Below are 14,389 nucleotides of genomic sequence, written 5' to 3' on the forward strand. Positions count from 1 at the left end.
CTGGTTCTTTGAAAAAATAAACAAAATTGATGGACCGTTGGCAAGATTAATTAAAAAAAATAAGAGAGGAAACCCATTTTAACAAGATTAGGGATGCCACGGGAAAAATCATAACATGTACCCAAGATATCCAAACAATCCTAATGGGCTACTTTCAAAAGTTATACTCTCTAAAGGAAGAAAACCTGGCAGAAATGGATGCATTTTTAGAGAAATCCAAGTTGCCCAAACTGAGCAAAGAAGTGAACCAATTAAATAAGCCAATATCCTACAACGAGATACAGGAAGCAATCAGAGGTCTTCCAACAACAAAAAAAAGCTCAGGACCAGATGGATTCATAGCAGAATTCTGTAAGACCTTTAAAGAAGAACTAATACCCACACTCCTCAAGCTCTTCAGAGAAACAGAGAAGCCAATATCACACTCATCCCCAAACCATGCAAAGACCCAACCAAAAAGGAGAATTACAGGCCAATTTCCTTGATGAACTCAGGTGCAAAGATCCTTAACATGATTCTAGCTAAAAGAATCCAGGAACACATAAAAAAATCATACACTATGACCAGTTAGGCTTCATCCCAGAGATGCAGGGATGGTTTGACACTGTAATGATTTTAATGACAAGTTTATTTTATCAGATATAAGGATTGCTACACCTGCTTTCTTATTAGGGGCATTTGATTGGTAGATCCTTTTCCAACCCTTCACTCTGAGTTTGTTTGCATGTTTGGCTTAGAGGTGGGTCTCCTGAAGGCAACAGATGGATGGGTCCTGTTTTAGGATCCAATCTACAGTTCTTTTTCTTTTGATTGGTGTAATAAGTCCGTTAATCTTAAGAGATAGAATAGAGAGATGCATTATGGTCACTGTTTTTCTTCTTTCTTTTCCTCTGTCCTTGCTCAGATAGACTTCTATTAATGCTTGTCTGGGTGCAGGTCCCTGTTCCTGGTTGCTTTTCTCAGGTTGTGTTCCACCTTTTAGTAGTCTTTGTAATGCTGGCTTAATGTTTATGTATTAATTTAGTTTTTTCTTTGCTATTAAAAATTTTCATTTCTCCATGGAATGTGAATGCTAGCTTTGCCGAGTATATCAGTCTGGGTTGGCAGTTATTGGCTCTCAGTGCTCATGTGGTACTTTCCCAGGCCTTTCTTGCATTCAGTGTTTGTGTGGAGAGATCTGTAGTGATTGTAATATTTTTCCTATAGTAGTATAGCTCCTTCTTCATTTTTGCTGGATGCAAGTTTGTTTCCTTATCATTCAGATCTATCATTTATACTATAATGTGTCTAGAAGTGTTTCTCCTGGGATCCTGCTTGTTAGGTGTTCTATATGCTTCTGTTATGTGGGTAAGATGTTCTTTTTAGAGATGGGGAAAATTTTCACCGATTATCTTGTGGAATAGGTGCTGCATTCCCTTGCTTTGATATTCCTCATCTTCGTATATGAAGGTTAAATTTCTTGGCACTATCTGCTTGTCCTTGAATTTCCCTTTGGTATAATTTAAGTGATTTTTCAATATCTGTCATTTTTTGGTCCAGTTGATGTATTCTGTCTTCGGTATTCCATTTTGTTCACTCTGTTCTGTGGTTTCCATTGTGGTTTGCATGGAGGAAAGGGACTCATTGTTGATTTCAATGGATTCAATGTTGGTTTTCAAAATACTAATCTCACCTCTTAATGAGGTATGTACTGCCTCTATTTTGTCACTTATCTCACGGCTTAGTGACGTGTGTGCTACCTCTATTTTTGCATGCAGCTCCTGTTTGATGTCCTGCACCTCTTTTGGTATTTCGACCCAGTGTTCTTTCAAATTCTGGTCTATTTCTCACTTTATTCTTGAGTCATTGCCTCCAGCATGTCTTGGATATAGTGTTTGTCTTCCATTCCTGCTTTTCTCCCACTGGGGCTCTCCCCTGGATTGCTGCTGGCTTTTAGAGATAGCTTGCTATCCTAGGTGTTGATAAACCTTGTAATATTTCTCTGTGATTTTCTCATGGGGATTCAGGGATTATTGCAGACTAATCTGAAATTTTGTTTTGGTCAATAGGTGTCTGTCTTTGCTTGATTACTGTTTCTGTGCTGGTAGAGAGAGTCTGTACCTGATCTCAGTTCTGTTGGGGGCCGACCTCCAGCTGCTGGTCTGACCCACACAGGATTCTCAGCTCTCTGCTGTAGATCACTGGCAGTTCCCGCCTTTAGAAGGGTTGAGCAGCCTAGATTGCTCCTGTTTGTTCCTACAGGTGCTCTTGGCGATTTCGGATGTGTTGGATGTACTCTCCCAGATGCTGGAGTCTGCTATGGTCTCCTGATGTTTTGTTTTGTTTTACTTTTTGGCTAGTTGTAGGCTTGAACTCTGGTCTTGGGTGCTGTCCCTCAGCTCTTCAGCTCAAGGCTGGCACCCTACCATTTGACCCATAGCACCACATCTGGCCCTTTCTGCTTATGTTTTGTTGAGGAATCAGATCCAGGGCCTCTTGCACATAAGACAAGCACTGTACTGCTGAGCAACTTACCAGCCTGAGCTCCTGACTATTATCAGGTGCTGGAGACCTGTGTTGTTCAATTCCCAGCCTAGAATACATGGGTCGGTTCTTGTGGGGTTTGGGCTTCTCTTGTGCTGAACCCCCTGCGTCTTTTGCTGTCACAGGCATGATTACCAGGGGTGCGTTTCCCCTGTTTTTCTCCCCTCTGCTGAAGCGTGTACTCACCTTCTGATTTCAGTTGGGAGGAGTTAGTTATGTTGCTCAGGCACCAGATCCCCAGGCCTGGTCCCAGACCCCAGCCTGGGGCACACCTGATGGACCTGTGCTGCTATGTATCCCACCTAGATTACGCAGCTTGGAGTACACAGTTCAAATTTCTTCCACCGTTGGGTGTCTTGACCCAGTGGCATTGTTCCAGGCTTGGGCATTTAAGCTTCCTTCCAGGGTCTCTCTTGTTCAAGCCTTGCCAGCTGAGTGTGATCCATGGGCTGGTGGAGCTCTTGAACAGTTTCTGGTTTTAGTGGGTCCTGTGGTGCAGGTTTGGGGGTAGGGGGTCTGGGGATTCCCACCAGCTCTGGTCTCCCTTGAGGAATGCACTGTCCCCTGCGGGGTACTCACCCTGGAGCTAGTTGTTTCTGTGTGATGTAGGTTGCTGGTTGCCGTTGAATTGAGAGTTCAATTGAGGTAGTTGTGGGCTAGGGTGAGAGGTGGTGGCTCCGTGTGTTTCTTTTCTGTCACTGCCTCCATTGATACTGTTTGGGTTCACTCCACGGGATGGGCCTCCGGCCTCCACCCGAGGGGTGGGGAAGGGGCCTCTGTGCAGGTGCTGATCTCTGGGGTTTGTCTCTGTTTGTGCTCTCTTGATCAGCATCAGTTCCTTTCAGTTCTTCTGCTCTGGTGTTCTGTGGGCATCTCATGTATCTCTGAGGTTCCTGCCATGGGGCTGAGTGGCTTTGGTGGGATGGAGCCTCTCTGCTCGAATGGAGAGTGAGGGGAAGGGGTGGGATCTTTGTGTAAGTTCCCTGCTCGGAGGTTTCTTCATTGTCAAGATCAGCGTTCTGACACTGGTACCTCAAGGGGCTTTGGTGCGGGTGATCTGCACACAGCTCCCTGTGTCTCTGGGCCACCGGCAGCTCCCACCAGGCCAGGCTGGCCATGGCTTGGCACGCTGCTTTGTGACCATTAGACGTTGGGGGAGGGGTCTTCATGCTTCTCTGTTATGAAATTCTTCTTTTTACTCCTGTTTTTCTCTGGATGTTGATTTTTTTGTTGTCGGTATCTTGGGGAGATTAAACGTTGGAACTCGAACTCTCTTTTTGGTTGGGGAGAGCTGTGGCATTCCCCTACTTCCCCATCGCCATCTTGGACCCCCTTGAGTTTTTGCTTTTTTTATTCAGATATAATTTTAATTTATCTGTTGAAATGAGTACTAAAGAAACTAAAGTTATTTCTGGTGCTTATCTGAAAAATTATACTTTAAAATATTCTGTATTCTGTTTGTACAATGCCCATAATCTATTTTATTCTTTCCTAGATATAAGACTTTGAATACTACATTGTTTTATAATATATAGGTTCATTAATAAATGTGTCCTTTCAGATTGCATTCCATACCAAAACAGTTTAAGATTCCTTTTTTACTAGGTCTTTATAGTATATTTCTTTGGAATAAAATGACAATGTTGTCTAATTTTAAAAGTTTTATAAAGATTATGCAATGTAAAGGCCTTTCTAAGGAGAAGATTTAATACACTGATGTCAAACTAACTTTTATTTATATGAATTACATGTATTGTTACACTTGTAATTTTGTAATCAACTTTTTAATAATTGTTTTTCATTTCTTGCATCTGAAGAATGAAAATTATGGAATAATTCACAGATTTTCATATCATCCTTTGCAATTGCCATGTTAATCTCTGTATTGGTGTAATTTTGATATATGTGCTGCTGAAGCATATAATGTCCTCTAAATTTAGGTAGTTAATGATGCAATATTTATACAGGATTATATCCTTGGGTGCCTATTTGTAACAAGGAAACATTGTTCCTAACAATGCTATTGATCTTCTTTCCCTAAAATTCTGTGTATAATGGAAAATAATTATATTGTTCAATTGATTGCTCACGTTTGCAATTTTTTTGTCAATGACTATTTTAAATCTTTTTCATTTTAGATTTAATCATACTTTGAAGCATTTTTAGCTAGGACCAAAGGGGATGGCTTTTTCAAGTACTTATTTATCCAACTGAGTTAGCTCTGTGTAGCTAACAGATTCAAAGTAAGCCTTGCTTAAGAGCTACTTCTAAACTTCTGTAGCTGAAATTTTCCCAAATGAAGTCTCATTGGCACAAATGTCTACTTGACACTTTACCATTCTTCCATGTAATATCAGACCAACCAGAATATCTTACCCTGATAGTGTAAATTGTCTTACTTGAACAAAACAAATCTTAGTTCCAAGGGATCATAGAAAGATGAATATTTCAGACAGAACTTTTCAGACTAGAAGGTTTTTATCAAAATATAATTTTTTATTATACCTACCATTTCAAAAGTAGCTAAAGCCAAGAAGGTGAAAAAATTGTTCATATGCATGATTACCTAATGTCCTGGCCTATCTACCTTCCAACCAGGCAGGAACTTAGACTAATGCTTTTCTATCACCAAATATTTTCATAGCTCCAGGAGAAGTCCATATGTTTCTCCTTGATATTAGGCCATAAATTGGTAATGTTTCCTCTTGCCTTCAGTCTGTAAATCTACAAAAGGTAAAGGTTTAAGTCTAACTCTACCAAACACTGAGGTAGAGATAATGGAATAATACTTTAAAACAGAGTTGCTTTTGATACCCTAACCAAAACAGAACAATGCAAAACATGTGCCATTATATTATGTTATATATAGTTATATATTTTATACTTATATGTGCTGATTTTATATTTCACACAGTGAAACTTACTAGAATCAATTGATAATTTGAAAAGTAAATTGATATTTATTTTTTCCAATAAATAGAATTGGAATATAAATAATTAGGTTTAGAATATATATTAGAATATAAAAAGTATCAATGCAATGTCTTCGATATAAACTTGTGATACCTTCTATGTGTTCATGGTCTTCTGAATTCACATTGTTAAAAATCAATGTTGTTTCCTCTAATCTATAAGAGATTTTACTCTGATGCTCTGTTTATTGTTTTAACTCACTGGTCCCAAACTGTTTTTCTCCATATTTCTGATGCATTCCTACAGATTATACTCCAATTGTGCTAATATGATATCTAAAAGACATTATTCTTCTATAGACCCATGGGTCCTAGTATCTTATGGCTGAGTTACCTGCATCATTAGATAACAGGGGCAAGACTTCTCACCTAAGCCTACGCAACATGCCAGCAGAAAGTAACTGAAAATCCATCTCAATTTCTCATTTCTTATATTTCAGGGCTCCAATTCCTTGAGAAACAAGAATTAGCAGCAAGAAATTGTGTAATGCAAGGCAACTTAAAATGAAAGATGAAGTCACAAAATCGAGAGAAATTACTGTATTTCAAACTGAATTTACAGATGGCCAGCCCATATGAGTGAACAAGATCAGAAAATGTCACAAGATTATTTTTAATACCCCTCCCCTAATGACTAATGTAATATATCAGTCCAGCATAAGTGGGCCCCAAAAATAGTTCCTGTAAGGATGGATCCGTGATTGATCTACCATGGTCAGGAAAACTTGACTTAGAGGTCAAATATAATTCAGCAGAACATTAATTGAGAAGATCGGTAGTGCTTCAAAACACTGGTACTTTAGTACAACTTGGTTCTGTGGTATAAAAAGGTTGTCATTCTCAAACCAAACTACATTTAATCTCCTGAAAGTGTATTCCTTTTCAAATAAACTTTTTGAAATCACACTTGCCAAAATAACCTTTGATAAGTAGATGACACTTAGTGACATTACAAGTTTTTCAAGTGTAGGGAGCAAGATACAATAGAGTTGATTTATTTACCCAGCACTAATGTCAAACAGGTTCAAACATTCATTAAAATCTAGAAATAGTACCACGCACCATTTGTGTTGTTCAGTAGGTGCCTTCCAGAAATTTGTTAAATGGATCAGCCTCCCATATTTCAACCCCAAACGTTAGCTAATAAAGTAAATTTCATCACTTAATAAGGGGCATTTTAAAAAGTCATAAATACTTGCCTTATCATATACTGTTTTGTTTTCCCTCTGTCTAGCATAGTAATAAATATGTCTTTAAATCTTGAGTATGGGTACTCATCTGAGATGTGAAAAAATCTATCTTCTATTTCTATCATATTCCTCTATAGTAGTAAATGTTGGTTTTCTTCTTTTTCCAAAACTTATAGGAGGTAGAAAGTCTTATTCCATGTAAAATAAAATAATCACACATCATTTTACAAAGCCCTTTATAAAAACTGGTAGTTAAGAATACATTCAAAGCCATTTTTAAACTTTCTTGTTGACTAAAGATTAATCTTCAAATGAATGAGAATATAATCATTTCTAGGTGTTTCAAGTCTCCAGTCTTGCAAATTGTTATTGCAGATGAATGAATTATGGAAATATAAGCTGACATCAGTTCAAGTATATGCAGGATTGAAACTCCATGGAATGTATATAAACCTTTCAAATATTAACAGACAGTTTAACAGAATGACTATCAGGAAGTTGAAACCAGACAGGCATAATAGTAAAGACATAGAATGAATGAAAAATGGAACAAGGGACAAGTACAGCTAGAATACTCAATCTACACATTTGAGAAAGGAAGTGGTAAATCGGAAATAAATCTTGGGGAAGGGGGTGGTTGAGAATGATAGAAGGAGTCACTGTGATCCAGGAGCAATGGATAATTAGGTGGACATATTTAATTGTAAGACACTTGCACAACCTTTGGAAATTCAGTTAAAAAACACAAAAACACATAAAAATCACAACCAAACAGCACTCTCTAGGGAGTATGAATATGACCTCTCAAAAATTTTAAGCAGTTAATGGAGGGAAGTCTTGGTAAAAGCAAACAAAGATGTTCAAAAAGGGCAGTTTGGTGTAGGGGAGGATTCCGAAAAGATTTAAATAGATTATCTAAGGTTATAAATCACCTATATCTGTGCAAATATTATCTTTCTTCTATGAGTTCTCTTTGTCTGAACTGGATACTCCAGTCCTGTACCACAATTGATAGCTTGGAAAGATGGAATGGAAGAAACAAGATGAAGAACCCATTACTCCACTGTAGAGAAAACAATCCACTATTTTTTCTCTCATCTCTCTTCACTACATTTTATTCATACTTTTAGGTCAATTCTTTTTGAATTACATTTTCTTTCTTTATTCTGGCAAAGTAATTGGTCAAATAATTCACTAAAGATTATTTGCCATTTTCTCGATTATGCTGTTTAATTGACTAAGCGAGTCCATTAAACTTTCCTCTTGCATTTGGTTGCCATGAAACAACATCTATGTTAATGAGGACAAATCTAATGTAAAAATTGTCTCCAGTAAACCAGTCAAAGAAGCTGTGATTACAAATACTTGGCTAACTTTTTTATTTTTCCTTTACCTTGAAAGTCTTCTTGTGTCTAAATTGCCCAGAAAAATAAGTACTCCATCACTTTTTGTTTCAATCAATTCTAACCTCAAGGATATATTTTGCTAACAAGATGCTTAGAGGAAACCAAAAAATACTCCATTTTTATCTTCTCACTTAAGACTCTCCTTACATACTATATCAGGAACAGTGAAGTTATTCTTTGCAAAATTATTACAATATATTATTTTTCTCTCGTTCTTGCATTTGCTCACCAAGATGTATGGAGAAGAATAGAGGTAAATCACCCATTCCTTGGAAGAAAGGTCTGTTGCAAAAGGACAATGCTTCTGTGTCCTACTTGTATGTCCTCCTCTCAGCTCTTTCTTGATTTCCAATTAAACACAGCTTCTTGGCTTCAAGTCTATTGAAGCCTCACCCACTGCTTCATCTTCATAGTTTCTCTTTTAAAACTCTTTTAAGGGTAGAGACCCAGCTATATACAACCAATCTGAAAAAGATCACAAACCACAAAATCTAAAGGAGTTTTATGACTCTTCAGGAGGACGATTGGGAGACCTAGGACTCCCCATGCCAATCGTTTGCTCATCATATTCCTGCCTCGGTTTGTCCCCTTTCCTATTGGCCAATACTCGTCTCTGTAACTGATCTGGATATGACCAGGTGTCAGGAATGGTAGTGGTTAGAGCCCCGTTCTTTTTTTGTCTAGGAGACAACTCCTCCGCTACTGGCACTCTCAGCAATCACTGGCAACCCAATGGCTCATATCCTTTTGCAGGTTTGGTCCGTGTTCCCCCATTTATTGTTCTGGCTACTAATGACTCTCAGTTTTCCCAGGTTCAATTGATTCGTCGGCGCACTAAAAGAGCACTAAGATTGATCCTTGCAATCGGGTCCGTAATCATTGCTACAGAGGCTTCAGCTACCACCGCCGCTATATTGCTGTCCCAAAGCGTGTCCACCATGCAACAGATAAACCAGCTCATCCCTCAATCATCTAAGGGAGGCCTCCTTGTACTCCAACAATGAATAGACTTGCTCCAAGAACAGATTACGTTTCTTTGATTACAACAAGGAGGACTATGTAATGCTATGACTACTTCTGTCTGTCAGCTTTCCACTCCCGCACCCAATTTCACTGAACTTAGTAACTACATCAAAGGCCCTTGGTCCCTTAAGTACTTAAACTTCACCCAAAACTTGCTGCATGATCTTACCCACCTAAACCAGACCACCATACAGCTTATTCCCGCTGCCTCCTTTTTAGAAGATGTGCTTTAAAAGTTACAACAATGGTTTTTGCCATCCTCTCTGGTCATCTGGGGAGGCCTTGCACTTGTAGGGCTTACTCTCCTAGGAATTATTAAATGCTTGCACTCCTGGCAAAAACGCCTCCAACAACGGGTCACCATAATGATGGTCCTTTTAATAGAAAAGGGGAAAATTGTGGGTAGAGCCGGTCAGATCTGGTTGAGTCAGCTAGAGTAGCAGTTGAAGCACATTTCCTGCTCGTAGAGACGTGACCCACAGGCACGTCTGCCTAGCTTGCAAGTCATGAACTGTCCATGCTCCCTACATGCCCCTGGGGGCCCAATCAGTGCCTGTCACCAAGCAGTGCCCATCATCAACTCCCCGCTAAGTAATTGGCTGGGAAGGACTCAGGAGGTTGGGAAACCTGGGGCTATAAAGTCCCAACCCTTGTGCAGAAATAAACCAGACCTGCTTAAGCCTGTTCTCCTAACGTGTGTTCCTTGAGTGCATCGTTCACACTTACCTCCTGCCAGAGATCTAGCCCTACAATGTAGCAATGGGGGAGGCCTTATAGTCCTTCACCTTCATTAGACTTGAAGCTAAGAATCTGTGATTAGTTGGAAATCAGGCAAGAGCTAAAAGGAGGATAGAGAAATAGGACATAGGAGCATTGTCCTTTTGTAAAAGACACTGTCATCCAAGGTATGGGTGATTCAACTCTATTCTTCTCCATACATCTTGTTGAGCAAATGAAAGATGAAGAGAAAAAAATAATCCATTGAAATATTTTTGCAAAGAATAACTTCACTGTTCCTGATATGGTATCTAAGGAGAGTCTTAAGAGAGAAGATAAAAGTGCAGTATACTTCAGTTTCCTCTAAGCATCTTGTTAGCAAAATATATTTTTGAGGTTATAAGTGACTCATCCAAAAATTGGTGGAGTACTTATTTTTGAAGGCACTTTAGACACAAGAAGACTTTTAAGGTAAAAGAAAAAAGAAAAATGTATAGCTAAATATTTGTGATCACAGCTTCTTGGACTGGTATTTTGGAGACACAGTTTTACATTAGAGATTGTCCTCATTAACATTGATGCTGGGTTTCCGTGGCAAGGGGGAAGTTTAACGGACTCTCTTGGACAAGAAAACAGATGATAGAAAAAAATGGCTAATAATATTTAGTGAATCATTTTGACCAATTACTTTGCCAGAACAAAGAAGGAAATATATAATTCAAATCACTTGACTTAAACTTATGAGTAAAACTAGTCAATAGAAATGAGAGAAAACGTAGAGGACTGTTTCCTCTCCAATGGAGTAATGGGAATGGGTTCTTGATCTTGTTTCTTCCATTCTATCTTCACAAGCTATCAAGTGTGGCTCAAGACTAGAATATCCAGTTCAGATCAAGAGAACTCACAGAAGAAAATATTTGCAGCAGATGTAGGTGATTTATAACTTTAAACAATCTATTTACATCTGTTAAAAATCCTCCTCTACCCAAAATTGCTCACTTCGAACAGCTTTGTATGCTTTTCCCAAGATTGTCCTTCATTAACTATTTAAAATTTTGAGAGGTCATAATCGTACTCTATAGAGATTGATGTTTGGTTGTGCTTTTTGTGTGTTTTTGTTTTTTGTTGTGTTTTTTCACTCAATTTCAAAAGGTTCTGAAAGTGTGTTACAATTAAATATGTCCATCTAATTGCCCAATGTTCCGGGATCAGAGTCACTCCTTCTATCTTTCTCAACCAACCCCTTCTACAAGATTTATTTACGATTTACCACTTCCTTTCTCACATGTGTATATTAGGTATTCTAGCTGTAATTGCCCCTTGTTCCATTCTTCATTCATTCTATGTCTTTACTATTATTCCTTTACTATTATTACCATTATTTCAACTTCCTGATAGTCATTCTGTTAAACTGTCTGTCAGTACTTTGAAAGGTTTATATACATTCCATGGAGTTTCAATTCTGCATATACTTGAACTGATGTCAGCTTATATTTTCATAATTCATTCATCTGAAGTAACAATTTGCAAGACTGGAGACCTGAAGCACCTAGACATGATTTCATTGCCATCCATTTGGAAGGTTAATCTGTAGTCAACAAGAAAGTTTAAAAATAGCTTAGAATGCATTCCTAACTACCAGTTTTTATAAATGGCTTTGTACAATGGTTTGTGATTATTTTATTTTACATGGGATAATATTTTCTACTACCTATAAGTTTTGGCAAAAGAAGAAAACTAAAATTTACTACTGTAAAGGAAAATGATAGAAATAGAAGACAGATTGTATGTTTGTCAAATCTCTGATGAGTACTCATATTCAATTCTTTAAGTCGTATTTCTTACTATGTTAGACAGGGAAAACATAAAACACCATATGATAAGGCAACTATTCATGACTTTTTAAAATGTACTTATTATGTGATGAAATTTACTTTTTTAGCTAATGTTTTGGTTTGAAATATGGGAGGCTGATCTATTTAACAAATTTGCGAAGCCACCTACTGAAAAACACAAATGGTGGGGGGTACTATTCATACACTTTAAAGAATGGTTGAACCTGTTTGGCATTAGTGCTGGGTAAATAAATCAACTCTATTGTAACTTGCTCCCTACACTTGAAAAACTAGTAACCTCACTAAACATCCTCACTTGTAAAGTGTTTTTTTTGGCAAATGTGATTTTTTAAAGTTTATTTGAAAGGCAATATACTTTCAGCAGATTAAATGTAGGTTATCATTTGTTTGAGAATGACAACATTTTTATACTACAGAACCAAGTTTTACTGAAGTACCAGTGTTTTGAAGCACTAAAGATCTTCTCAATTAATGTTTTTCTGAATTATATTTGACCTCTATGTCAAGTATTCCTAGCATTGGTAGACCAATTATGGATCTATCGTTCAGGAACTATTTTTTAGCTTGCTGATACTGGACTGAAATCATTCATCAATCATTAAGAGAGGGGTATTACAAATAATCTTGTGACATTTGTGGACTTTTTCACTCATATGGGATGGTCATCTGAAAATTGAAAGTTTGAATTACTGTACTTTCACATTTTGTGATTTCATCTTGCATTTTAAGTTGCCTTGCATTTCCCAATTGCTCACTGCTAATTCCTGCATTTCAAGGAATTGGGGCCCTGAAATATAAGAAATGAGAAATTGAGATAGGTCTTCAATGACTTTCTCTTGGCATGTTGCATGGGCGTAGGTGGGAACTCTTGTCCTTGTTATCTGATGATGCGGATAACTGGGACCTGGGATCCTAGGACCCATGGATCCTGTGGAAGAATAATACTTTTTAGACATCATATCAGCAAAATTTGAGTATAATCAGTAGGAATGTTTCAAAAATATGGAGAAAAACAATTTGGGACCAGCGAGTTAAAACATTAAACAGAACAGCAGAGTAAAATCCCTTATAGATTAGAGGAAAACATTGTTTTTTTTACCATGTGAATTCAGAAGACCAAGAACACGTAGAAGGTATCACAAGTTTATACCAAAAACATTGCATTGATACTTTTTGTATTCTAATATATATTCTAATCCTGATTATTTATATTCCAATCTATATATTGGAATAATATAAATTAGTCAAATTATCAATTAATTCTACTAAGATTTACTGTGTGAAATATAAAGTAAGCACATATAAATATAAAATATATAATTATCTACAATATAAGAAAATGTTTTTCTTTGTTCTGTTATGGTTAATGTATCAAAGGCAACTGTTTTAAAGTATTATTCCATTACCTCTACCTCAGTGTTTGATAGAATTAGAACTAAAGCTTTACCATTCGGAGATGTACAGCCTAGAGGCAAGAGGAAACACTGTGATTAAAACACTCCCAATTTAAGGCCTAATAAGGAGGAGAAACATATGGACTTCTCCTGGAGCTATGGAATATATTTGGTGATAGAAAATCAGTGGTGTAACTTCCTACCTGGTTGGATGGTAGACAGGCCAGGACATTAGGTAATCATGCATATGAACTATTTTTTCACCTTCTTGGCTTTAGCTACTTTTGAAATGGTAGGGTGTAATAAGCAGTTATATTTTGAAAAATACCTTCTAGTCCGAACAGTTCTGTCTTAACTGTTCGTCTCTCTATAATCCCTTGTAACTATGATTAGTTTTGCTCCAGTAAGACAATCTATGCTGTCAGGGTAAGACATTCTGGATGGGCTGTTCCTACATGGAGCAAGGGTAAAGGGTCAAGGAGACATTTGTGCCAGCAAGACCTGATTTGGGAAATTTTAAGCTGCAGATGTTTAGAAGTAGCTGTTAAGCAAGGCTTACTTTGAATCCATTAGCTCCACAAAGCTAACTCAGTTAATAAATAAGTACTTGAAAATCAATCACCTTTGCACCTATCTATAAAGGCTTCAACGTATGATCAAATTTCAAATGAAAATGATTTAAAATAGTCATTGACAAAAACTTGCAAATGTAAACAATCGAACAAACAACATAGGTTTTTTCCACCATACACAGAATTTTACAGAATTAAGATGAATAGCAATTTTGGGAACAATAAGGTTTCCTTGATACAAATAAGCAACCAAAGATCTATGCCTGTCTTAAGATTGCATCATTAATTACTTAAATTTACAGGATAGTACATGCTTCAGCAGCAGGTCTACCTGAATTACAATACAGAGATTTACATGGCTCTTGCACCAAGATGATATGAAAATTTGTGAAGTATTCCATATTTTTCATTCTTCAGATGCAAGAAATGAAAAACAGTTATTAAAAAGTTGATTACAAATATACAAGTGTAATAATATATGTAATTAATAGAAATAAAAGTTAGTTTGACATCAGTGTATTCAATCTTCACCGTTTTAGAAAGGCCTTTACATAGCATAACCTTTACAAAACTTTTGAAATAAGATAACATTGTCATTTTATCTTAAAATGTTTCTATATGGAATGCAATCTGAAAGGACACATTTATTAATGAACCTATGTATTATAAAACAATGTCAAATTCAAAGTATTATATCTAGGAGAGAATGAAATAGATTATGGACATTATACAAACA

General features: G+C 37.0%; 2 pseudogenes; one reads left to right on the plus strand and one right to left on the minus strand.

Moving 5' to 3' along the window:
* Positions 1-4,344: 4,344 nt before the first annotated feature.
* On the minus strand, positions 4,345-4,443 carry LOC122100810 (annotated as a pseudogene).
* A 9,520-nt stretch (positions 4,444-13,963) lies between these two features.
* LOC122100811 lies at positions 13,964-14,060 on the plus strand (annotated as a pseudogene).
* The last annotated feature ends 329 nt before the right edge of the window (positions 14,061-14,389 follow it).

This window comes from Dipodomys spectabilis, unplaced genomic scaffold (genome assembly GCF_019054845.1).
Source record: "Dipodomys spectabilis isolate Male_0828 unplaced genomic scaffold, ASM1905484v1 ptg000608l, whole genome shotgun sequence".
Classification (NCBI taxonomy): domain Eukaryota; kingdom Metazoa; phylum Chordata; class Mammalia; order Rodentia; family Heteromyidae; genus Dipodomys; species Dipodomys spectabilis.